Raw genomic sequence first — 25,294 nt, 5'->3', positions numbered from 1 at the left:
CATTTGACAGGCTTATGTCAAACAAAATATCATAAGTTAAATTTCTTTAATGCGTACCGAAATTAAAGTAAAATCGTCAGCACTTCCTAGCAAGTGAAACTTTTGGACCAAAGATTGGTCTGTTAAGTAAATTTTATTGAAATTGGTTGGTTGGAGGAATTATTAGGAAGTTCCCGTTTGGATATTTTAGCCTATGTATCATATATATATATATATATATATATATATATATTCATAAATTGATCAATTAGGAATTTTGATTCTAATTAGACGCTACTGAAAAATATCAAAAGACCAATGAATAAATTAAGGTTTTTTATAAATCTATTTATATTATAGTGAATTTCTATCAAGATCTAATAAGATCTATCAAGATTTAGTTGATATCTATCAGGATTTGAAGTATTTGTCTTTTAGTCAGAAACTAGAAGTATTTTCTCCTATAAATAGAGAGATTTTGTTCATTATATTTTCGATCTGATGATCTCTCATCACTCAAGAGAAATAAAAAAGTTTCCTCTCTTCTCTCTCTTTATTCTTAATTATTTTATAAAACGTTATCATCTCTCTCTCTTTATTCTTAGTTATTTTATAAAACGTTATCAGCATGAGACTCTGCCAAACAAGGTGAGATTACAAATCTAAAATAATTTCAAGGTTAGTAGTCCTTATGTTATTTGTCTTTTGCTACTAATAATATAATTATTGTTGGATTTGAGAAAAATAAAAATTGATTTGGAACCATTTATGTTTTAAATTTATTCCTCAAGAACAATATTATCAAAAGGATGATAATATGTTGGGTTCCAGTCTCATCGATTTATGTTTAAGACGCCTTTATACGGATAAGACGTTGAGTTTGAATCTCAATGCACCATATTGATGATATTATGATGAATAAGGCAAAATAATGAGTGTTTGGTGAAAAGTCATGAAATATGTCCCATTAAATATGCTCCATTCCTTGAATTAAATGTGGTAACAATAAATGCTTCAATTTGCTTTTGTAGTAGCTATCATAATTTGATACGCTTAAGACATGATTATATTCCATTCCTAGAAATGAGAATTTCGATTATTATAAATACAGATCTATACCCTGGGTGAATGTGACTGTATATACACTTGAACGTATTCTTTGTTAAGGAGATATCACAATCCACCTCTAAAAGAGGTAGAATAATTGAAAGATTGAATATCTTCAAGTTACTGTGGTATGAAACATGAATATGAAAAGTTACCAAGCATGATGAAATCACATGCCATAATAAACTAAAAAATTATTGTTTATTGATACAAAATTTATGTCACAGTAAACAAGAAGTTTACTAAAGTAAAAGACTCATGTCATAGCAAACTTGGAGTTTACTAGTACAAATAAATTCATAAGTTGACATGAACGATTATGACATCTTAAAGATGTGCATATTAAGTATTAAATATACATTGAAGAATTCGAAATTCTTCATGAACTTTAATGTTGCTTGTTCTCATGATACGTTGGTTGGACTAACTAATATTGGGATTGAATCCCTTCAATCTGAAAAGTATAAAAGGTGAATATGGGTCCGTTCACCAGTCATGTGATCTATTAAGATGCATTAATATAAGATGATGACATGTGCGTTTATCGTCAACCTGCAGTTTGACATTCATAAAGTTGTTTGCTCGATGAAATTGAGTTAAGAGCATAATTTTTAGATTGTGTAATTAAGATAATTCATCTTGATAATGATGGTTTAGCATCGAATGCCTTCAATAAATAGTTAAACCATTGCTAATGAGAATAAAAGCTTTATGTGTTGATTTGAAATATTATATATAAAAGTACTTGTATGCATCAAACTAATTAATTGTGATTAATTTCCCCTCAAAGTTGGTTCTAAGTCAGGAATCATACATTGTCCATCTAATAATTTTGATGTGTAGTATACGATTAATGAATATACCATGATGCACAAAGATAGATTCCTCAAAGAAGATAGAGGATGTATGTTAGTTTTCCTAACATAAAGAGGAGATTATAAGCAGCTATGAAATATGTTAGGAATTATCATCAGATCCTCATTCAAAAGATAATTCAAGTCAAATGTCGAAAGTATCTCATGCTTAAGCTACACGTGCTCCTATTTTGTGTCCTTACAAGATAAAGTCTATGCATGCATAAAGCATGGTGGACTAATCGATTCTAAATAAAATAATCCTTGATCAGGAGCAAATAATCATAATAAGAAGGAAATGTGCTCTTAAAGAGCGTACAACATAACACTTCATGAAACCTTATGAAAGGTTTAGGTACTTGAAAATAAAGAAGTGATGAGACCTCAAAATGTTATGTCGCATTGTGAACCGATACAAAATGAGAAATCATCGATGATATCTTTGATACAATATTGACACAGTATTGTAAAAGTGTAAGAGGATCTGAAAATTCTACATTTATTTAAGCATGTTGAAGTAGAAACATTTATCAAGTGACATGAAAGGATGCATCTTGGTAAATGTAAAACTTATTTGATTTGCATTCCAGACACTTGAAGATGTCACACATGAAATGTTGAATATTGTTACTTGAAAAAATTTATATGAAAACTTCTTTAAGGATTCAAAATGTAAAAGTTTCTGGAAAACTTATTGATAATCCTTTTATTGTATAACTTATAGCTTGAAAATTATTGAAACTCTTGGAGAGTTTTCAAAAGCAATAGATTATTTGCTGAAATAAGAAATATACCGAATTGGATTAGTTATGAAGTACCATATATTAGTGAAAGTGGTGCACTAATATATCTTGCAAATACTACAAGGCCTGATATAACCTTTTCGGTCAATTTGTTAAGCAAGGTATATTTCTGCTCCTACGAGGAGACATCAAAATGGGATAAAATGCATGAGTTTATTTTATTCTAGAGATTGCAGTCCCAATCTTATTGGTTATGCTGATGTTGGGTACTTATTTAACCCGCATAAATCTCAATCTCAAACATACAATGTGTTAACATGTGGGGACACTGTCATATCTTGGAGATATATAAAGCAGTCTATCTAGCCACTTCATTGAACCATGATGAGATAATAGTTATTCATAAAGCTAGCCGAGAATAGGTATGGTTGAGGTCGATGATATATATCATTTGAGAATAATGTTGTTTGAAATGTGATAATGTACCCACAATTTTATAAGGATATAATGCAGCATGCATACCATATATTAAAGGAGGATTCATAAAAGGCGATAGAACGAAGTACACTTCATCAAAACTTTTCTATACATGAGCTCTAAAAGAACGGTGAAATTAACGTGGTAGATTCGTTCAAGTGACAATGTGGCTGATTCATTCACTGAGTCTCCTTCAACTGCAAGTTTCAAGAAGATGATGCACAAGATCGGGATGCAAAGGTTCAAGGATGTTCTCATTAGGGGAAGTTGATACGCGTTGTACTCTTTTTTCCTTATGAGGTTTTGTACCACTGGGTTTCCCTTGTAAGGTTTTTAATGAGACAACCTATATGCGTATTGTTAGAGATGTGTACTCTTTTTCCTTCACTAGATTTTTTTTCCACTGGATTTTTTCTAGTAAGATTTTAACGAGACACATTATCTGTCTAGATATTCAAGGGGAGTGTTATAAATGTATTTACATTATATTGAATGCCTATCAAGATCTAATAAGATCGATCAAGATCTAGTTGACATCTATCAGGATTTGAAGTATCTGTATTTTAGTCAGAAATTAGAAATATTTTTTCCTATAAATAGAAGAAACTAGGAGTATTTTCCCCTATAAATAGAGAGTTTTGTTTATTGTATTCTCAATCTGATCTCTCATCACTCAAAAGAAATAAAAAAGTCTCCTCTCTTCACTCTCTATTTATTCTTATTGTTGTTCTTACTTTATATTTCATAACAAGGTTGATATTTGCGTCCGATTTATGAAAAGTGGAAGTATGAGTTATCAACTTTAGAATAAAAGCGCCAAGATTACGGAAAAAAGAAATTGGAATTAGCTATAAATTTTATCGCTAATTTATTTTTAAATAGCTCATAGTTAACAGAATTTTCTCATAATTTGTCGCTAATGTGTCGCTTCATAAGTAGGATATTAGTGGAAAACTTATTCATTTAGCTACAAAATATTTAATTTATCCATCGCTAATTACTATTTTTCTTAATAGTGCACAAATTACCTGACACAAGACCTATATTTCCTTCCCTTCGTTTATATGTTGCATCTTAGGTTTTTTTAACATTTAAGAATTTCTTGAATTTTTCTTTAATTTATGGTTAAAAAATATCTAATTACTCTTGTATTGGTATATATTGGGGATCATCTTTCTGTTTCCAGCTCCTCACCGTTTCTGTTGTCTCTATTTTCTCATGTTTCTACTTGGATTAGAGACACATGTCATGAATTAAAATGTATAATTAAAATTTAATTAATTAAACTAAATTCTAATCATGAGTTGAATAATAAATATTTTATATATTTACTTCTAAAATTCTTTGTAATTCCACAGTTATATCCATAAAATTATCTTCTCCATAAATATATATTTATAATCCTCTTTCTTCTGACCTTTTTCTCTCTAACTGTGATTTAACTAGTTAATAGATATAGCCTTGTCATTTTAAAAACTTTCTAATCTCTCCACTTTCAAATTTCTTATCTCCATTTTTCTACTCTCGTCCAAAAAAAGTTTTTCCGTCAAAAAAAATTGGCAAAGTCAAAATTATGGCGACAACAAAAAATGTTCTCCTAAATATGAATCTATGAGTCTAGTAAATTATTTTAATAATACAAGCGTTGTCGATATTATAATAAAAATAATCAGTTAGCATAACTCAAAAGAACTTGATTATTAAAAATATTGAAGTGTCATCGTTTATATTTATAGTTAATTTTAAAGAAAAAAATGTGTATGATTAAAATGAAATTGAAAGATTAACTCAAAGAAGTTGGAAGATAGGCAATGTGTACGGAAAGAGAGAACAACGCAGGATAAAAAAGATAGAAATAGAGAGAATTTATTTTTATTAAAAAAATTATATATTTATGGATAAAATAATTTTATAACTATAATAATTATGGAATTGCTAAAATTTTGGAAGAAAATATAAAAAATATTTTTTGCTCATATCATGCTTAAAATTTTAGTTTAGTTAATTAAATCTTAATCATTTATTTTTACTCATGCCATGTATCTCTCATCCAAGTAGAAATTTTAAAAAATAGAGATAATAGAAATGAAGAAGAGCCGGATCAATCTTATCTAATCATTTATCTTTTGTTTAATTTGTTTATCTATCTCTCGACGTTACTCTGTAAAGTAAACCCATGCACATAACTATGTTGCTCTATATTTATAGTTTAAGACTTTAAGTTATATACACTGTTAATGAAATCTTTTTATATTATTACTTGAAAGGGAGTCTTGGAGTAACTGATAAATTTATTGGCATGTGATCAGGAGGTCAGAATTCAAGCATAGGAAATAGGCCCTTGCAGAAATCTAAGGTGAAGATCTTCCCCGGACCCTGCGCATAGTGGAAGCTTAATGCATTTGGCTGACTTTTTTCTTATATATTATTACTATAACAAGTAAAGATGTCCTGATGGTTTAAAATTTAATTTGTTACTGATTTGTTTAACTTAAAATTGGCGATTATAAGTATTAGACAAAATTCTCTTGGAGATGAGTTAATTACTAAATTGGTCTCTCAGCCTTGTAAGTTAGACTAAATTACTTATCAATTTCAATTCATTTTGATCAGTGTATCATTAGTGTTTGATGCATACATGTTATCATAAGGCAGGTATACATATGTGCCATATTTTCTTCTCCAATAATTTGTTATGAATAATAATATTACTGAATTATTCGTGAAGAATCGAATTGTCATTTGTATGCACCATCACTATATAATGAAGAGATCAAAAGGAAAATTACCAAACGAAAATGAAGACTCGTGCTAGAACATCCTTGAAGAAAAAATAACTAGAAAATTAAATCACCCTCACGAAAAGTACAAAGTAATACATCATACATAGTTTATTAATGAGTTTAACTTTAATACATCAGCACAATGTAAACAAACATATTGTGTAAATATTCTTTACAATATTATTGATGTATGTAAATTGAACTTGTCTGAAATTCATTTGAATCAAATAAATATCTTCAATACTAGCACAACACAATGCAGCTGAAAGCAGGTTTCATTAATTAATCAACCGGAGGGGTTAATCTTTTTCTTATCATTCTTGAAGGTTGAAGTGGTACTGTGGTAGCTTTCACTATCTTTTCAACAGCCATTGTCTTCACTGACTTCTTGTCTCTCTTTGGAAACACATTGCCTTTCTTTGATGTGCCTTCTCCTCCTTTTCCATTCCCATTATTTTCCATAGTTCTTCTTTTTTAGGAAAATTATTTAGTTATTTCAAAATAATTTACATTTGAAGTGTATTGAAAAAACCATGTCTTTAAATGTATTTTAGAAGCCATCAAGAGATGGACTTGAGAAGACTTACTCTAGAAGCCATCAAGAGATATACTTGAGAAGCCTTACTCTAGAAGCCATCAAGAGATATACTTTAGAACGTTTACTTTGAAAGCCATCAAAAGATATACTTGAGAAGGCTTACTTGTGAAACCATCAAGTGGTGTACTTGAGAAACTAAGTCTTACCTATAAATACTCCCTCAATCCTTACAGCATAAAAAGTAGAACTTTCTAAATTTTCTCTATAATTTTTTCTCTTTCTTATGATCCTACTAAAGGATTTAATTATAATTTAACTTGCTGGTATTTGTATTAATAATTTTGTTGATTCTTGAACCTTTTGATTAGTTAGAGAAGACTTATTTAACTCAGAATATTCTCTAATTGATTAGGGAAGTGCTTGTTTAATCCCGAAAAAATATTTCACACTGCTAAAATAGTTTTTTAGGACAGTGCTTAGCACGACTCAAGTATAATTAATATATTAACTTGTTCAAAAATAGTTAGATCACTGTTATAGTTGCCATATTGATTATAGTATTATCAATGAGGTAGGAATAATATTATTCACTGTTATGTTATTGTATTGCTAATATTATTAATATAATATTTTGTTAATGGTTAAATAATATTGTTATTATTATTTTATCATTGTTCCCCAACAATCTAAGAAACTATGAGACATAATAATGACCCTAAAATCGTTGATAATTTTAATGCTGGTATTGCTCTGGTTGCTTCCATTTCAGTCAGTTTGTCAGAAGATTATGGTACTACAGAATACATGTATGAAAATGAACTTGGTCACATGCCTAATAATAAAATATTTATAAAAAATGCATCTCAATGCAAGGGAAATATGAAAGAAATAACAATCCCGCTAAGTCAAAAATAAATTTGACTGAAACAAATGATATAATAATTGTGGTCATTTCAAAAATGAATATTGAGACCAATGTGAGAAATTGGGCGGTAGACTCTGGTTCCACCAGGCACATTTGTATAAATAAAAATAATTTTATATCATACACCCAAATTGAGAAAGAAGAATAAATTGTTTATCTTAGGACCTCGAGAACGATTCAAGTTCTTGGAAAAGACAAAATTCTTCTCAAACTAACATTTGGTAAAACCTTGAGATTGAGTAATGTGCTGCATGTTCCTAATATCGGAATTAATTTGATTTCTGTGGCGTTATTTGGAAAAGTTGGAATAAAGGTTATATTTGAAAATAATGAGGTCATATAAACTAAAAATGATATTCTTATTGAAAATGGACGTTGTAATCATGGACTTTATGCTCTTAATATTATCAATGATAATGCATCAGCTTCTGCTTATATGATTGAGTCTATTTCTTTATGGCATGCCAGATTAGGACATGTTAATATTAAATATATAAAGAATATACAATCACTTGGTTTAATATCTGGTTTAGACTCAAGTAAATTTGATAAATGTGAAATATGTGCTGAAGCTAAAATTACTAAAAAGTCATGTTTTTTAGTTAATAGAGAAACTGAATTATTATCTTTGATTCACACTGATTTGGGTGATTTAAAATAAACTATGACTAGAGGTGTAATAGATATTATGTGACCTTTATTGATAATTTCTCTAGATTTACGAAGTTATATTTGCTTAGAAATAAAGATGATGCATTTGATGCTTTTGTATCTTATAAATCTGAAGTTGAAAATCAGCTTAGTAGAAAAATCAAGAGAATTAGATCTGATAGAGATGGAAAATATGTATCTTTAAATATTTTTTGTGAAAAAGAATGTATTATTCATGAAGTAACTCCGCCTTATTCATCCGAGTCTAATGGTGTAGCTGAGAGAAAAAATAGGATATTGAAAGAAATGATGAATTCTATGTTAATCAGTTCTAATGCACCTGATAATTTATGGGGTGAAACTATTTTATCTGCCTGTCATTTACAAAATAGAATTTCTCATAAAAGAACTGGCAAAACCCCTTATGAATTGTGGAAAGGTTATAAGTTTAATTTAAAATATTTAAAAGTGTGGGGTTGCTTTGCTAAAGTTCTTCTTCCTGAACCTAAAAAGAGAAAAATAGTTTCTAAAACTGTTGATTGCATGCTTATTGGATATGCTGAAGATAGTGCTGCATACAAATTTCTTGTTTTAAAAAGTGATGTATTTGATATTAATACTATAATTGAGACAAAGAATGCTGAATTTTTTGAATATATTTTTTCATTATGTGATAAAATCTCTCATGCATCTGTTGAAGGAAAAAATGAATCGACCTCTAATATTGAGGAACTGAGAAGGAGTAAAAGGCCTAGAAAAGAATATTTTTCTTATGAAAATAATTTTCAAACTTTTCTTGTTGATAATGAACCATCAAATTATTTTGAAGCTGTATTTTCTTCTGATGCTAAATTTTGAAAAGAGGCAATAAAAATTGAATTTGATTCAATTATGAAAAATAATACATAGGTCTTAACTGATTTACCTCCTGGTGCAAAATCGATTAGTTGTAAATGAATTTTAAAAAAATTTTTTAATCCGAATGGATCTATAGATAAATATAAAACTCGGTTAGTAGCTAAAGGATTTTCTCAAAAACAAAATGTTGATTATTTTGATACATTTGCACCAGGAATAAGACTTTCTTCTATTCAAATTTTAATTTCCTTAGCATCAATTCATAAGTTGTTTATCCATCAAATGAATGTAAAAACAACTTTCTTAAATGGTGATTTAGAAGAAGAAATTTATATGGTTCAACCTGAAAGATGTGTAATTTCTGGGCAAGAAGATAAAGTTTGTAAATTAATTAAATCTCTTTATGGCCTTAAACAAGCTCTTAAACAGTCGCATGAGAAATTTGATCAAGTCTTAATAAAAGATGACTTTTCTTCTGTTGAGGTGGATAAATATGTTTATACAAAAGTGGTAGACAATGATTATGTGATGATTTGCTTATATGTTGATGACATGATTATATTTGGTACATGTTTAAATATTGTGAAACGTACCAAATTATTTTTGTCTACTAACTTTGATATGAAAGATCCGGGTGAAGTGAATATGATATTGGGAATTAAAGTTATGAGGAGTGAAGATGGTATAATATTGTCACAAGAACATTATGTGGAAAAACTTCTTAAAAAATTTGAATGTTGGGAGGTAACTCCTGTAGCCACTCCTTATGATGCTAATTCTAAATTAAAAAAGAATAATGGTGACCCAGTTGCTCAGTCTAAGTATGTACAGATCATTGGGATTTTGATGCATTTAATGAATTTTACTAGGCCTGATATAGTATATGTCTTGTGTAGACTGAGTAGATATACTCATAATCCCAATAATGAACATTAGTCTGCATTAATGAGACTGATGAACTATTTGAAAGGAACCGTGAATTATGGTATTTTGTATAGTGAATTTCCTTCAACCTTAGAAGGATATTGTGATGCAAATTGGATCTCTAATTCAGATGAGACAAAATCCACTAGTGGTTATGTATTCACCCTTGGTGGTGGTGAAGTATCATGGAGATAAGCTAAGCAGATGATCATTGCTAGATCAACTATGGAATCAGAGTTTGTGGCTTTGGATTTAGCTGGTATTGAGGCTGAATGATTAAAAAAATTCTTAGCGAATATCTCTTTTAAAAGGATGATCTGTTGCCTCATAGCCCTTTGAAAAAGAATGATTTGTTGTCTAATATCTCTTTGAAAAAGGATGATCTATTTTCTAATATCCCTTTAAACTAGGATGATCTGGTGCCTCTCGTGTATATACACTGTGATTGTCAATCCGCAATTGCTATTGTGAAGAATAAACCTTACAGTTGTAAGAGTAGACATATGAAATTGAGACATAATGTAATTAAGTAATTGCTGAGAGATGAAATAATTTTCATTGAATATGTGAAGTCAGAATTGAATTCGGCCGATTTACTGACTAAACCTATGGGAAGAAAATTAATTCTTCAAACATCAAAAGAGATAGGATTAAGACCAATATGATTGTCAATAGAGATGGTAACCTAACATATGTGATTGGACATCCCACGAAGTAGGTTCATATGGATAATAATAAGTCGATAATGACTATGCGCACTTATTGAGAGTGCTTGAACTGCTATTAAAATTGAGGGATGAGTTATTAACTCTTAATGAATTTATAGTCCTTACGGATGATGTATTTAAAAGACTGTACACTTGATGGATTCACCTATATGTGAAGTGGAATGAGGCTGTTCCTATGAGACTTTTAGCCTTAATCTCTAGAGCTTACATGAATTCCAGGCACGCGCATGGCCTATTGATGCAAAACTACGTTGAACAACAAAGTTACGATCAAAATGTGATTGATAAAGTCTCTGGCTTATAACAAGAGTTATTCAGTTCATACAAATATTATATTTCACCGGTAAGTTAAATTTTATTGGTCTAAGTTTAGTTTATAGTCCAGAAGACATCAAACCTACTGCATTTTGTCCATGCAAATCCAGCAAGTTAAAATTTTTTATCTATAAATTATTTTGAAATAATGTGGGGATTGTAGGAAAATTATTTAGTTATTTCAAAATAATTTACATTTGAAGTGTATTAAAAAAGTCATATCTTTAAATGTATTTTAGAAGCCATCAAAAGATGGACTTGAGAAGGCTTACTCTAGAAGCCATCAAGAGATTTACTTGAGAAAGCGTACTTTGAAAGTCATCAAGAGATATACTTGAGAAGGCTTACTTGGGAAGCCATCAAGAGGTGTACTTAAGAAGCTAAGTCTTACCTATAAATACTCCCTCAATCCTTACAGCAAAAAAAAGAAGAACTTTCTAAACTTTCTCTCTAGTTTTTTCTCTTTCTTATAATCCTACTTAAGAATTTAATTATAATTTAACTTGCTGGTATTTGTATTAATGATTTTGTTGATTCTTGTACCCTCTGGTTAATTAGGAAAGACTTATTTAACTCAGAATATCTGCTAATTGATCAGAGAAGTGTTTATTTAATCCTGGAAAAATATTTTACACTACTGAAATAGTTTTTTAGGACAGTGCCTAGCACGACTCAAGTATAATTAATATATTAACTTGTTAAAAAGTAGTAAGATTACTATAATAGTTGTCATATTGATTATAGTATTATCAATAAAGTAGGAATAATATTATTCACTGTTATATTATTATATTGCTAATATTATTAATATAATATTTTATTAATAGTTAAATAATAATATTATTATTATTTTACCGTTGTTCTCTACACTTTTTTCTAGGAACTTATGAATATGAGAAAGTATAGTTTATTATTGCTTTGTTGCTTTAACTTGCTATGCTTTATTTAGTTATATGTTGAGGTATTTATAGGAGTTTTGAGGCTTTTGTTTACGGTTTTGAAAGTTTTTATGTAACTCTGGTTAAATTTATGAGTAATTAGCTCATATAATAAGATTAAAGAAGATTGTTGATTATTTCTTGCATGGAAAATGTGATTGTGGGTTTTTGAATTTTGGATTATTCATTATCATCTCAAGGCCAACCAGGAGAAAATGCAGCTCTTCTAGTGATTTTTATTTTCTGAGTCAAAAAGATTATAGTTGGATGATTTTGTTGTAAAATAGAAGTGACTTAATTGATTATTTTCGTAACTTGGATGACCATCCATGAAATTAACTCATGTTTGTGTGGATGATCTAGGAAACTACTAATTTATATTAATTTTACACTAACTCATCGAAACTATTTTTTATTTAGTTTATTATTGTATTGTGTGTTGGAGGGGAAAATATGTGTGAGCGGATTTATTAGGATTCCTACTTAATTTTGGAGTAGTTTATATTCAAAAATATTTAACGCGCACTAATGTTAAATATTCAACCACTACCAAGGTTTTGGAAGTGAAATTTCGTTCATGTATTTAAGCTTTACTAACTTTCGAACTCATTAATTTTATGGAATTAATCAACGGGAAAATTATTTTACTTTTCCGTGTCATTTAGCTATCTTCATTAATTTTCATCTTTGGCTCATAATTATGTAAATATATATTTTTATTTTTTGTAAATGAACCATGACTGTTTTACATGAAATATATCTTAGAGCTCATATCAGCAGGATGTGTTTTAAAGATATATTGCTAGCACAAACAAAGGTTGCAATAAAACTAAATATGAACAAAGTCTATGATAGATTTTCATGGCAATTTTTGAGTGCAGATAAAAATGGACTTGATCTCTACAGAGCGGATTCATTCGGGAAAAACTTACACGCACTGGGTGTATACACCCAACTAATAGATAAATGACACTTGTCATATTATTTAAATATAAGTATTAATACTTAACCATAGTTAACCATGCTACTTATGAATTTATCATCATTTTTATTTACTTTATAAATTTATCAATATTTTTATAAATTGCTATGCCTACCCTTTCACAACACTTTCTCCAAACCAGTTGTTTCCTGCCATCCTCCTAATTTATCTATATCCCTCTAGAATGATTCCATAAAAGTTACAACCTTGTCACTTCTACAGTAACAACTCAAAATGCCAAAGAATCCTCTGGTGTTACCAATTCGTAACTTCAACTCCTCTCCAGTCATGGCTGTCTCCAACTTTGCCTTAAGTTTCAACTTTTGGGGCTGCTGATAAGTTACCAATTCTTATCTCCGAAAAATACCCATAATATGTTTGTTAGTCCACAGATCATTACTCAACATCTTTTCAGAATAGTTATCAAATCTCTCGTGGAGTGTGTGCAAATTTTACTCCTACCTCATAAAAGCAGTTCAACCGATGCATTGGTGACCGCGGATTAAACAAAATGCAACGTCTCTATAGTTAATTAATTTACAACCTATGTTACTCGAATTCTTCAAAATATCAATGGACGTGTATCGGATTAGCCAAAACGACTGTGCAACTTAGTTTATAACTAACCAAGAAACAAGAAAACTGAAAGACATTCAAGTATTGGCAATGCAACTTTTCTCTATTATTCCATGTAATTTACTTACAACTTTAAGAAACAAGAAAACTAAGAAAGACCTAAAATTATCATAGCACTTCGAATCAACAACAAAGTATGGAACGAATTTCATATTTAGCAACAATTTTTATCAAGGTATAGCAGCAGTGATTTAGTTCAAGACAAAGCAGAAATTCAGCTTAAAGCATGGCAAAAACATAGCGCAAAATGCAGTAACCATTCAGCTCAAAATATAATCTTGCTTGTATACAGATTTTTCGCTACTTTCATCCTGATTTCCATGTACTTGCAGATGATTGCTTCACAAATACAAAAAAGTAAGAGTAAAAATTCAAATAAATTCAAACACTAGAGACTTTTTAAGCAAAATTACATCTCAAGAACCTGTTTAGTACTCTCGAAACCTTGTAACAAGGTTAGAAATGAGACATTAGAATCATTCAATTCTAACTCATAAGTAGAATCCTAACAAAAAGACTCATTCCAGATAAATGGATAATATGAACAATTATTTAACATAAAAAAATTACAATGAAAAAGAATTAAGAAAAACTAACTTGCAAATTAACTTCTGATAAAGAAGGCATTGCCTCACAAGGAGTGTATATATCGTTCTCAAACAAACTTTGTATTAGGGGTACAACAACATCTTGAGATTTCTCTATTATCAAACAAAACTAGTTAGATTATTACAAAAATATATTATCAAATGAAGACTACATAGTACTTACTAGTAGTCCCACGCATCGGTTGAGTAGCTTTTCATTTTTTGGAATTCTCCCAATAATTTTGGACACGCTCTTTTCGAACACCTAGTGCTTTTACATAAAGAGGATCTAATACCTTGTCTTCTATATTTTTCTTACCATTTTTTGCTAAAAGATGGGTAGTATTGATGTTCAATTTTTTTAGATAATCTTCTAATTCATCTAAAGCAGTTTTGAGATGTCTTTGAAAAATATCTCGACACTCTGCATTAGATTTGCCAAGATAAGCAAGATTATAACAAGTCTTCATCACACCGTTAGTGTAAACAATCTCAGATGATTCTGAATTTTCATTGCTAGAGCAACTCTTACTTGACAAATCTTTTATCCTTTTCCTCACATCCTTGGTCCATCTGCTCAAAATATACTTCTCGGGAATTTTTCTAACTTTGTTAGAAGTAAAAATTAGTAGACAATGTGAAAATAAAATACCAATACATTCAAACTTCTTGCAAGTACATGTCACATCTAAAGTTATGGAATCAAACTCCACAAACCAACTGCTACGTGAATTATGCATCCTTACTTCATATTTGAACACTTGATCATGACCAAATACTTGTGCCTCAATAAAACATACCCCAACTCCTTTGAGAAACTCTTTCTCGAATATGTTATAAATCTTGTGAGTATAAACAGTAAAAATCTGTGTCAATATTGAACTATCTTTTATGGCAAGAATAGGCCTACCTTCTTTACACTTGAAGTCTTCATGTTCTTCGCTAAGCCACCACTTTTTTACTGTATTTTTCTCTTAGTTAGTGACAAATATATACAAATAAGTGCTTAAGTCACCAAGTCCGTTCAACACATAATTAGTACTTTCACTTCGAGATGTGACTTTCAATCCAGCACTAAAGACATCATTATTAAAAGCCGTGGACCACATGCGTCGAATATTATAAAGATTCTTCAACCATTTATGATCTTTTATGTTGTACGTTATAAGCATCATCTGTCAGGTTTCTTCAAATTCAATAATAGAATCACAATCTGACATGCACTTGTTAAAAAGCTTACAGAAATCTTTATCATTCTTGAGTGATCCCAAATGAGATGGGGCATTCAGGGAGATGTGCCATTGACACAATCTATGTCTAGTTTCAGGCATCACTTCTCCAATGCCAATTGCCATTCCTTGAGCTTGATCTGTTATGATAGTTTGCGGACTGAACCCTTCCATTGACTTTAAAAATATAGAGAATAACTATTTGAAAGATTCTATCGACTCATCCGATAAAAAAACACATCCAAAAATTATATTCTGCCAATGATGATTTATTCCAATAAATGGTGCACAAATTATACGATATTTGTTTGTTCGATATGTGGTATCAAAAGAAACATCGCCAAAAATATCATAGTCAATTCTAGATCGACCACCCCTTCAAAAATAGTTAGCTATACATCCTTCGGGATCAAGTTGAACATTTCAATAAAAAAGAGTATCACTTGCTTGTCTATTATTAAATTCATTAACAACACTTTGAGCATCTCCAACTTCCATCTTAGATTTCATTAACTGATATATAAAACTGAAACAATCCTTCTTTGAATAGCCTAAAACATCATCCCCTCCAGCTTCTTCTACCAAGTAAGAATAAGTTGCGATTGGCTTTATACCAGTATTAACCATATTTTCAATAACTAACGTTTTGATTTTAGTTATCGAACGAGCTGATCTTAGCATGTGTCTCTTTTTTGGGGAAGCCATCTCATGGTTATGTTCCATAACAAATCTATCCACCATGAAAGGATTATTAGGAGTTTGACGCTTAAAGCTTATCATTGCAGGACAATGTGATCGCGTGTCTATATGACTGAAAGATGCCTTATTGGATTTTCTTGACCTTTCTTCTTTCTCTCCATGCCTATAACATACGAAACATTTTTTTCTAATCACTAAACTACCTTGAAAATCATATTGTTTATCCTTTCGTACATCAAAACCTTTGGAATGTGCATATTCACAATATAAGGTATAAACTTCTTCTTCGTCTTTCACAATTTAATTTTTCATTTTTCCTTCTAATTCAATTATGCCATGTTCGTCAACCTCATCTTGTATTTTTTTCTTGTTCTCATCTTGCACGTTAATATCTTCTAATAATTTTTCGTCACTCTCAACATTATTTGTCTTATCAAAAGTTGATATTCTGATATTTCAAACAAGAAGAAAAATATTTACATCATGTACAGGTAAAGTGATATTACAAAAGAATAGTAACATTTACTGCATATATAAGGTTTCTAGTTCTTTTTTTTCTTCGTTAATTTCAATTTTTTAAAGTATTTGATATATTAAGATGAAGTGAAAGAATTACTTGCTCTAAGTCAATTTCTTGAACTCCCAACCACGCCAATGTTGATGCAGTGTAACAATATGCCACTAGGGTAATTGGATGATGACAATTACTTTTATTGCTCTAACGACAATTCTTAGATGACAACAATTATTAGGTTATTAACTGTAGCTTCCTTCCTTTTTAAATTACTTAGGGTATTTGGATTATTGAATTTTCCTTCAGTTTTTATTTTTAATTTTTGAATTAAAAGTATTATGTTTAAATTTACTTTCTTTTTTAAATGTACCTTAGTTAATATCTATGGTTAACTTAACTTAGTTGGGTGTATACACTTGGTGCGTGTAAGTTTTTCCTGATTCATATTATTCGACACCTCCTATCTCACATGTAGTACATAGTGGACTCGGCCTCTCTCCATTATTTTCAAGTTTCTATCTTGATTAGTGACACATGACATAGTTCAAATTGAATGGATAAGATTTAATTATTTTAAAGTAAATCTCTAATCATAGTTTAGATAATAAATATATTAATATTTAATTTAAAAGAAATTATAATCCCACAATCTAAGCAACATATTATCTTGTCCATAAAAATATAAATAAAAATCTTTTCTTCCTATTTTTTTCTCCTACGCATGGTCCATCTTTTAATTTCTATTTAAATTAACCTTTTTATTGCATTTATGAACTTTCTCTTTAATAATTACTATCTATTATATTTTCTTTAAAATAAGTGAAATAAAATAAGAGAGCCGATAATTTCTCCTATTTTATTTAACCTATGTTCCCCCTATTTTATTTCACCTATTTTAAGGAAAATAAAATAGATAATTATGAAAGAAGAAGTTTCCAAAAAAAGAAGGCAATAAAAAAAATTAATTTAGAATACGCGAGCCGAATATTTCTGTCATTTTCTCCCTATTTTATTTCATCCATTTTAAGGAAACTAAAATATCTAATTTTTAAGAAAAATTTCCAAAAAGGTGATAAAAAATTAATCTAAAATGTAAGAGCTTATTATTTCTCCTACTTTATTTCACCTATTCTAAAGAAAATAAAATAGCTAATTGTTAAAGAAAAAGTTTCAAGAAAAAAACAGATAATGAAAAAAATCAATTTACAAAGAGATTAAAAGATGAAATTCTTGCGTAGGAAATGAAAGTAGAAAGAGAAAACCTTTTTGTTGCTTTATTTGTGACATGTTGCTAATATTGTGGGATCACAATATTTTTTAAAATTAAATATATAATCTATTTATTATCTAAACTATATAATTAGAGATTTGCTTTAGAATTATTAAATCTTACCCATTCAATTTGAACTATGTCATATGTCACCAATCAAGATAGAGACTTTAAAAAAATGGAGAGAATAAAAATAGAGAGAAGTCGAATCCAATGTAGTGATCATTAATGATAAAAGATAGTATGACTTTTTAAATCCTAAAGAGGGATTAAAGAAAAGAACTCTTTTCCATATCTTTACATGGTCAAGGAATTCTTGGAAGCACATCTCAAAGAGTTTAAGATAGGAATTAATAAATAAACGATCCAATTCTCTTTATTATAGTTTTTGACGTGTTAACCAGAAGTCTAAATAACTTATATCAAGATTCACGATTTATCGATTTTCATATGAAGATCAATGGCACAAAAATAACCACCTCCATTATATGAAAAAAGATCTTTATCGGCAATAGCCTAATTGATACTAAATTAAGCTTTTTAGAGGCATTTATTAGTGAAAATTACACTTTACACTCTTTGTAAATGTCTCTAAAACCTATAGCAACATTGAATTCAGTAACAACTAAATAATGCTGGTAAAAGCTTTAAAGTTCATTGTTAAAGTGAATATTTAGTGACGCTAGAAACTTTTTTATCGTAGTGCTCATTATTTGCCATCCTACGAATTGAAAATGCTTTTTCGCCAATTTTCATTGTGGGGCCTTTGAAGGAAATTTTAAGTGTCCTTGATTATTTTTTGAGGGACAAAAGGCATAAAGTCACTATTGAACTTGTTCGAGATTTGCAAAAAGATACTTAACTTTGCGGGTGACCTATGACCCCACTGAAATTACATAGACCCTCGTAAATAGATTATTTTGATCAAAATTTTCATCAATCCTGAACTTAAAAAGTGTGAGTATTGGACTCTCTCTCTTTAATTAAATAATTTAAATAAATATTTAATAAAAGGGTGAGTTTAACCATTTAACCCGACCTGATTTCCTTCCAATCATCACAAGTCAGACATCCTAGACTTCTCTCTTATCAATTTTTCTCACTTCACTCTTTTTTTTCTTTCTCGACAGAGCTAAATTCAAACGTTGCAGGAGATTGAGCTAACTTAGGAGCTTTGTTGATCAATTTTTTGGAAAAATATCTATTTGATAAAAATTTAAAGGCTTTACAGGTTAGGATTTTTCACGTTTAAGTAGTTTCTCACTTCTGATATTTTTTGCATTTGCGAATTTTTTGAGGAAAAACATATTTGTAGGGATTATTTTTGTGAAAATCGTGTTAGTATGAACTTATTGAGCTATTTTGTACTACGTATTTGTAGGATTTTAAGCATATGTTGTTGTTACTATTAGGGTATTGTAGTTGTATATATAGTTGCAACTGTATTTGTTTTTTTTGGGGGGGGGGGGTAATACCCCACTAGCTCCTAGATAAGTTTTCAACTATTTGTTATATGTTTAAAGACCCCAAAGCGATTATGTAAAGCCATAATTAAGTGTCATGTCCATTAACCTTATGTGTGAAGTGTTTTCAATACAATTATGATCATAGAAAGCACTTAGAGCAAAGTCGAGTTGAAAACATTTGTATCGACTGAGTTTTATGATTGTATCCTATAAGAGTAAGATTTAAATGAGTGTAACTACTAGAATATATCTATTTAGGTGGCCAATTATATATAAAATGAAACATCTTCAAGTCTTCTTTCCAACGCATCTGATTTCATCTTAATCGGATATCAGAGTAGAAAGTTATGCTCATTTTAATTGGGAGTGTCTGTCTGTCAAAAGGTGACGACTAAGCTGATGAGACATCAACTAGGTGATGACTAAGCTGAGGAACTGCCAACTAGGTGACGGGCCATCAACTCAAGTCGTTAGTCTTAACTAGTAAATGGAAAAATTCAGCTTGATAGTGATGACTATGGTGATGACCGACACCAAACTGATTAGCCGTCAACCCAAGTCGTCAACTAAAAACTTTCTGCGATTTTTTTTGTTTCCATAGGGGTAATTTGGTCTTTTCTTCACCTCAAAATCCTCTCCCATGACTTAAATCCTTCAATAAATCTTATTTTCCCTTTCAATTTCAATTCTTAAAGCTCATTCTTCTCTCCACCCTCAGAAGAAAAGAAGTAGGGTTTCTCTCAAAGGTTCAACTCCCAAGGCTTCAATTCAAGCTTCCTTAAAGATATTCCCGAAGTTCAGGTATGTCGGGTTTGAAAAAGAACACTCTTCCATATTTGTGCCCAAAATTTTGATTTTAATTGTGACACGACCCAACCAGATGCCTTATGGTAATGGCCATCTCAAGTCCAACCAAGACCGAAGACCATCCCCGATATCCAACCCAACCATCCAGCCTAGACTCTGAGTTGGATGAATTCCGAACATATAACAAGATAGCGTGTCACAACACTAATCCAGAATCTGGGATAGGTCTACGGCCGAGATCGACCCAAACGAGCCCAACCGTCCCAAATCCAACCAGTAACCATAACTTATGGTCCATAACAAACCAAAACCGCGTAATAACCAAACAAAGTTCCATAACATAATATAAAAGGATGGAACAGTGAGAAATTTAGTCCAAAAGTATCAGCCCTAATACCAATGCCAATACTAAGGCTGACACCAATACCAATCCCGCCCATACTAACCCATAGTAGTTCCATAAAAGCCTCTAACCAAAAGATAACCAATATCCGCTTGGGACATCTCCTAACCATAGCCAAAACCAATATCCATAAATAAACCAAAGTGTGTAAAAATATTCATGAACATAAAATGGAGCCTTTCAGAATGATTGAAGCTCATCACTTCAATCCAATTCTGATCCCAAAATCTGATCACTATATAGGAAGAGTAGAACGGCCGGTTAATGCATCGCATGGGGATATAGTCACCTGAAGATGGGTTAGCGGGTGAATGCTAGCATGAACTCAGGATAAGAATAAAATAATGCCAGCCAGTAAAACCAAGTAAACCAACCATATGCATACAAACCATAGACACACACACACATATATAACCATGCTGGGAAAGAGAATCGAGTTTAGCATGCATTTAAAACCAATAACTTGGGTATGTGTAGCATAACTATCCGAAAATCACCTGTAGGCTATATAGGTCCAATGTAACCCCCAGAACGGGCCCTGATTTGTGTAGCCGCACGAACCGGAGATACCATAAGAGTAGGGGATTCCCAAGTACCCTTCGCTCTCCATGATACATATGTACAGTGTACTTAAAGGATTTTCGTGTACCTAATAGTATTATATATGGTCGCCATGACCAATCCCTCATGTCGAAAAATATGAGTTTTCAGCGTTCGTTCATTGAACGCCTACAGTTAGCTATCGCACCTTGCCATTATTTTCTAATTAAACCATTTCCAACCAACCAATCCATTATTCCATTTATTATTAACCAAGGCTATTAATAGTGGTATCATCATACCGACTAATACTTGCAAGTATTTTCCTTAGCCAAACCTTAAGAGGTTAAGGGATTCCCGTGTACCCATTTTCCAAGTTAACTTGGGGGACCTCATGTACCCCACAAGTGTTCCATTATTATGTTTGCTTGGAGGAGTCCCATGTACCTCACAAGTTGTTCATTAACATGTTTACTTGGGGGATTTCATCATACCCCACAAAGAGTCCAATTAACCATAACTGTGACCACCAAACCATTTCATTTAACCATTCCAAACCATTTATACCATTTAGGATTTCGTTACCATACTATACCATGCAATAGTTCTATTAAAAAGTCCAACAATATAGTAAAAGCATTCTCATAGGCATTTTATCAAACATATCGAGGGCATAGTATTTCGAAAACCAAAATCAAATACCAATTAACCATTCCTATGCAACCAAGTATACAAACCATTATTAAAACATGTAAACACATAATTAAAATAAGGAAAAACCATAACCAAGCCATTACAATCAAAATTCCCCAGTCTATATTTGAAAATCCAAAACCATATAACAATTATGCCATGAAAGCAATTTACAAAATATAACTTTAGTTGGAACTAACAATGAGGGAAGGAGTACATGCCTTAAAATGAATAGATGATGGACACAAATCACCAACACAAACCCCAAATTGATCACCTTAGTAAAACCCTAACCTTCATTTACCCAAAAGACTTAGAGAGGATTAGTGAGTTTTTTCTAGGTGTTAATGAATAGAATAATAGGAAAAATAACCTCCCAAGTGTGTTAAAAGTCGTGGGGCCTTAATAGGTTAAGTGGGAAAATGTTCAGATTACCCTCACTTAAATTGAATAAAATTTTCGTCAGGAGGTACAACTAACCATACTAGTCGTACCCTACAATACGAGTAGTACCCAGCACTCGTACCTTAGGGCCCACTTGGACCCAACACTGTCCAAGGTATGACTTACCCAAACCAAGTCTTACCAAAAGCATACGACCTATACCTTTGACCTGTACCCATGGCAGAGTAGAATAAAAGAGGATTGAATGCTGTCTACCATACGAATCCATGGTACGGCTCATACCCTAGCTTACAAATCATGGTGAGCCACTCGTACTCAGATCCAAGTTAAGCTACCAAGTCTAAGATTAAGTGAAGGAAAAATCAAATCCTGACGACCCGTATCCACCAAGTTGCATCCATTCCAGAAACCAATCCAACCCACCAACCAACACTGGTTAGTATACGACCAACCCATACGAACCGTACCCTAAAATATGACTGGTACCCCTTAGTCATATCTTGTCCAGAAACCAAAAATCAAGGAAATTTTCTAAGAGTCAAAAATCTAGGGCGTTATAGTCTCCCCCACTAGGAACATTCATCCCGAAATGACAGACAAGGTAAGGGTAAATACAAGCACGATTAATTTGCATTATCAAATATCAATCTAACCTTTGACCAAGTTTGAAAATAAAGATGCAAATATATTAGTCTTTCCTTTAACGAACTTTGAAAACAAAAGTATATTGATGAACACATACCTTCCACATGAATCCCAAGAGCAGAAAATAGTTATGGATACTTAGACTTTATGTCCTTCTCCGCGTCCCATGTAACCTCTTCCAACTTGTGGTTCTGCCATAGAACCTTAACCGAGGACACTACCTTGGTCTATAACTGATGAACCTGGTTATCTAGGATCTCAATCGGGACTTCTTTATAAGACGGAGAATTCGAGATACCCAATCTCTCCAAAGGAACAATCAAAGAAGGATCACCAACGCAGTTCCTAAACATAGAGATATAAAATATTGGATGAACGGAGCCCAAACTAGGAGGCAACTCCAGTTCATAAGACACATTACCAACCTTTCACATAACCACATAAGGACCGACATACCGAGGACTGAGCTTTCCCTTCTTACAAAGCCGCATTACTCCCTTCATGGGAGATACCTTTAGGAACACCTTATCCCCAACCTCAAACTCTAAGTTACTTCTTCTTACTTCTGCATAGGACTTTTGGCGATATTGGGAAACCTTAAGCCTATCCTGAATCACCTTTACCCTTTTCATGGCCTGATAAACCAAATACGGGCCAAATATATCTGCCTCACCAAGCTTAAACCAACCAATAGGAGATCTACACTTCCTACCATAGAATGCCTCGAAAGGGCCTATACCAATACTAGAATGATAGCTATTGTTGTAAGCAAACTCTACAAAAGATAGATTCTCAATCGAATTGCCACAATAATCAATCATGAATGCCTGAAGAATATACTCCAAATCTGAATAGTCCTTTTTGCTTGCACATCCATCTGAGGATGAAAAGTAGTACTCAGGCTAACCTTAGTCCCCAATTCATTCTGAAAAGACTGCCAGAATTGAGATGAAAATTATGTACCACGATCAGAGATAATCGACATAGGTACCCCATATGGCTTAACAATCTCATAAAGATACAACCTCATATAGCCCTCAGCCAAAAAGTTAGTCCGCACCAGTAAGAAGTGATCCTACTTGGTCTCCTATCCACGATGACCCAAATCAAAGAAAATTGATTTCAAGATAGAGGAAGACCATTAACGAAATTCATATTGATCACCTCCCTATTTTATTTGGGTAAATAAATTTCTTGATACAACCCACCAAGCCTCATGTGCTCAACTTTGACTTGTCGGCACACCAAACATTTGGCCACAAAATCAATCACATCCCTTTTCATACCACTCCACTAATACATCTCCTTGAGATCATGATATATTTTTGTTGAAATGGGATAAACAACGTAACAGATTCATGCATCTCAGCCAAAACTCTCTGTTGCAAACTATCGACATTGCAAATATGCAACCTCCCTTTGTACTGTAAAGTAACATCACCACTAATATCAAAGACTATCACCTTTTGCACACCAATATCCCTCTTGATTTTCATCAAGACAGGATCTAATACTTATTTTTCCTTAATCTCTGCACTAAGAAATTACCAAACTACTTTTTGTACCATTACACTACTATCATCGGAGTCTAAGAAACAAACTCCAAGATTTGCCAAGCGTGAATATCCTTCACCAATTTCCACTTCTCCTGATTCACATAAGCTAAACTCCCGTAGACGACCTACTAAGAGCATCAGAAATCATGTTAGCTTTACCTACGTGATAGTGAAGACTCATATCATAGTCCTTGAGAAGTTTCAACCATTTTATCTACCTAAGATTTATCTCCTTCTAAGTGAACACATACTGTAGACTCTTATGATCAGAAAAGATGTCCACGTGCACTCTATACAAATAAAGCCACCAGATTTTTAACACAAAAAATATCGCTAAAAACTCTAAATCATGAGTAGGATAATTTTTCTCATACACTTTCAAATGCCTTGAAGCATAGGCTATAACCTTCCCATGTTACATTAAAACACAACCAAGTCCCACTTAGGACGCATCATAATAAACCATAAACCTCTTATTACCTTCAGGCAATGTCAAAAATGAAGTCGAAGTCAACTTATCCTTAAGCTTATCGAAATTCCCTTAACACACATCCGACCAAGAAAAGTTTACCTTTTTCTGAGTCAACTTATTCAATGGGGAAGCTATTATTAAGAAACTTTCCACGAACTACCTATAATACCTAGCCAAACCCAAGAAGATCTGAATGTCAATTGGAGTCGTGGGTCTAGGCTATCTCTTAACCATAGCCATCTTTTGAGGATCCACTATGATCCATTAAATATAAATAATATGGCCTAAGAAAGTTAAAACGTTCAACCAAAACTCACACTTAGAGAACTTGGTATACAACTGCCATTCCTTTAAAGTATGCAATACCACACAGAGATGATTAGCATGATCCACCTCACTTTTAGAATACACCAAGATGTCATCAATAAACATAATAATAAAAAGATCTAGAAATTTCTTGAAAACCCCATTCATTAAATCCATAAAGGCTGTCGGGACATAAGTCAAATCAAATAACATAACCAGGAAATCAAAGTGCCCATATCGAGTATGAAAAGCCTTCTTAAGGAT

Source organism: Capsicum annuum, chromosome 4 (assembly GCF_002878395.1).
Source record: "Capsicum annuum cultivar UCD-10X-F1 chromosome 4, UCD10Xv1.1, whole genome shotgun sequence".
NCBI lineage: Eukaryota > Viridiplantae > Streptophyta > Magnoliopsida > Solanales > Solanaceae > Capsicum > Capsicum annuum.
The sequence above is the reverse complement of the archived record's forward strand: the minus strand, read 5'-3'. Positions refer to the sequence as shown.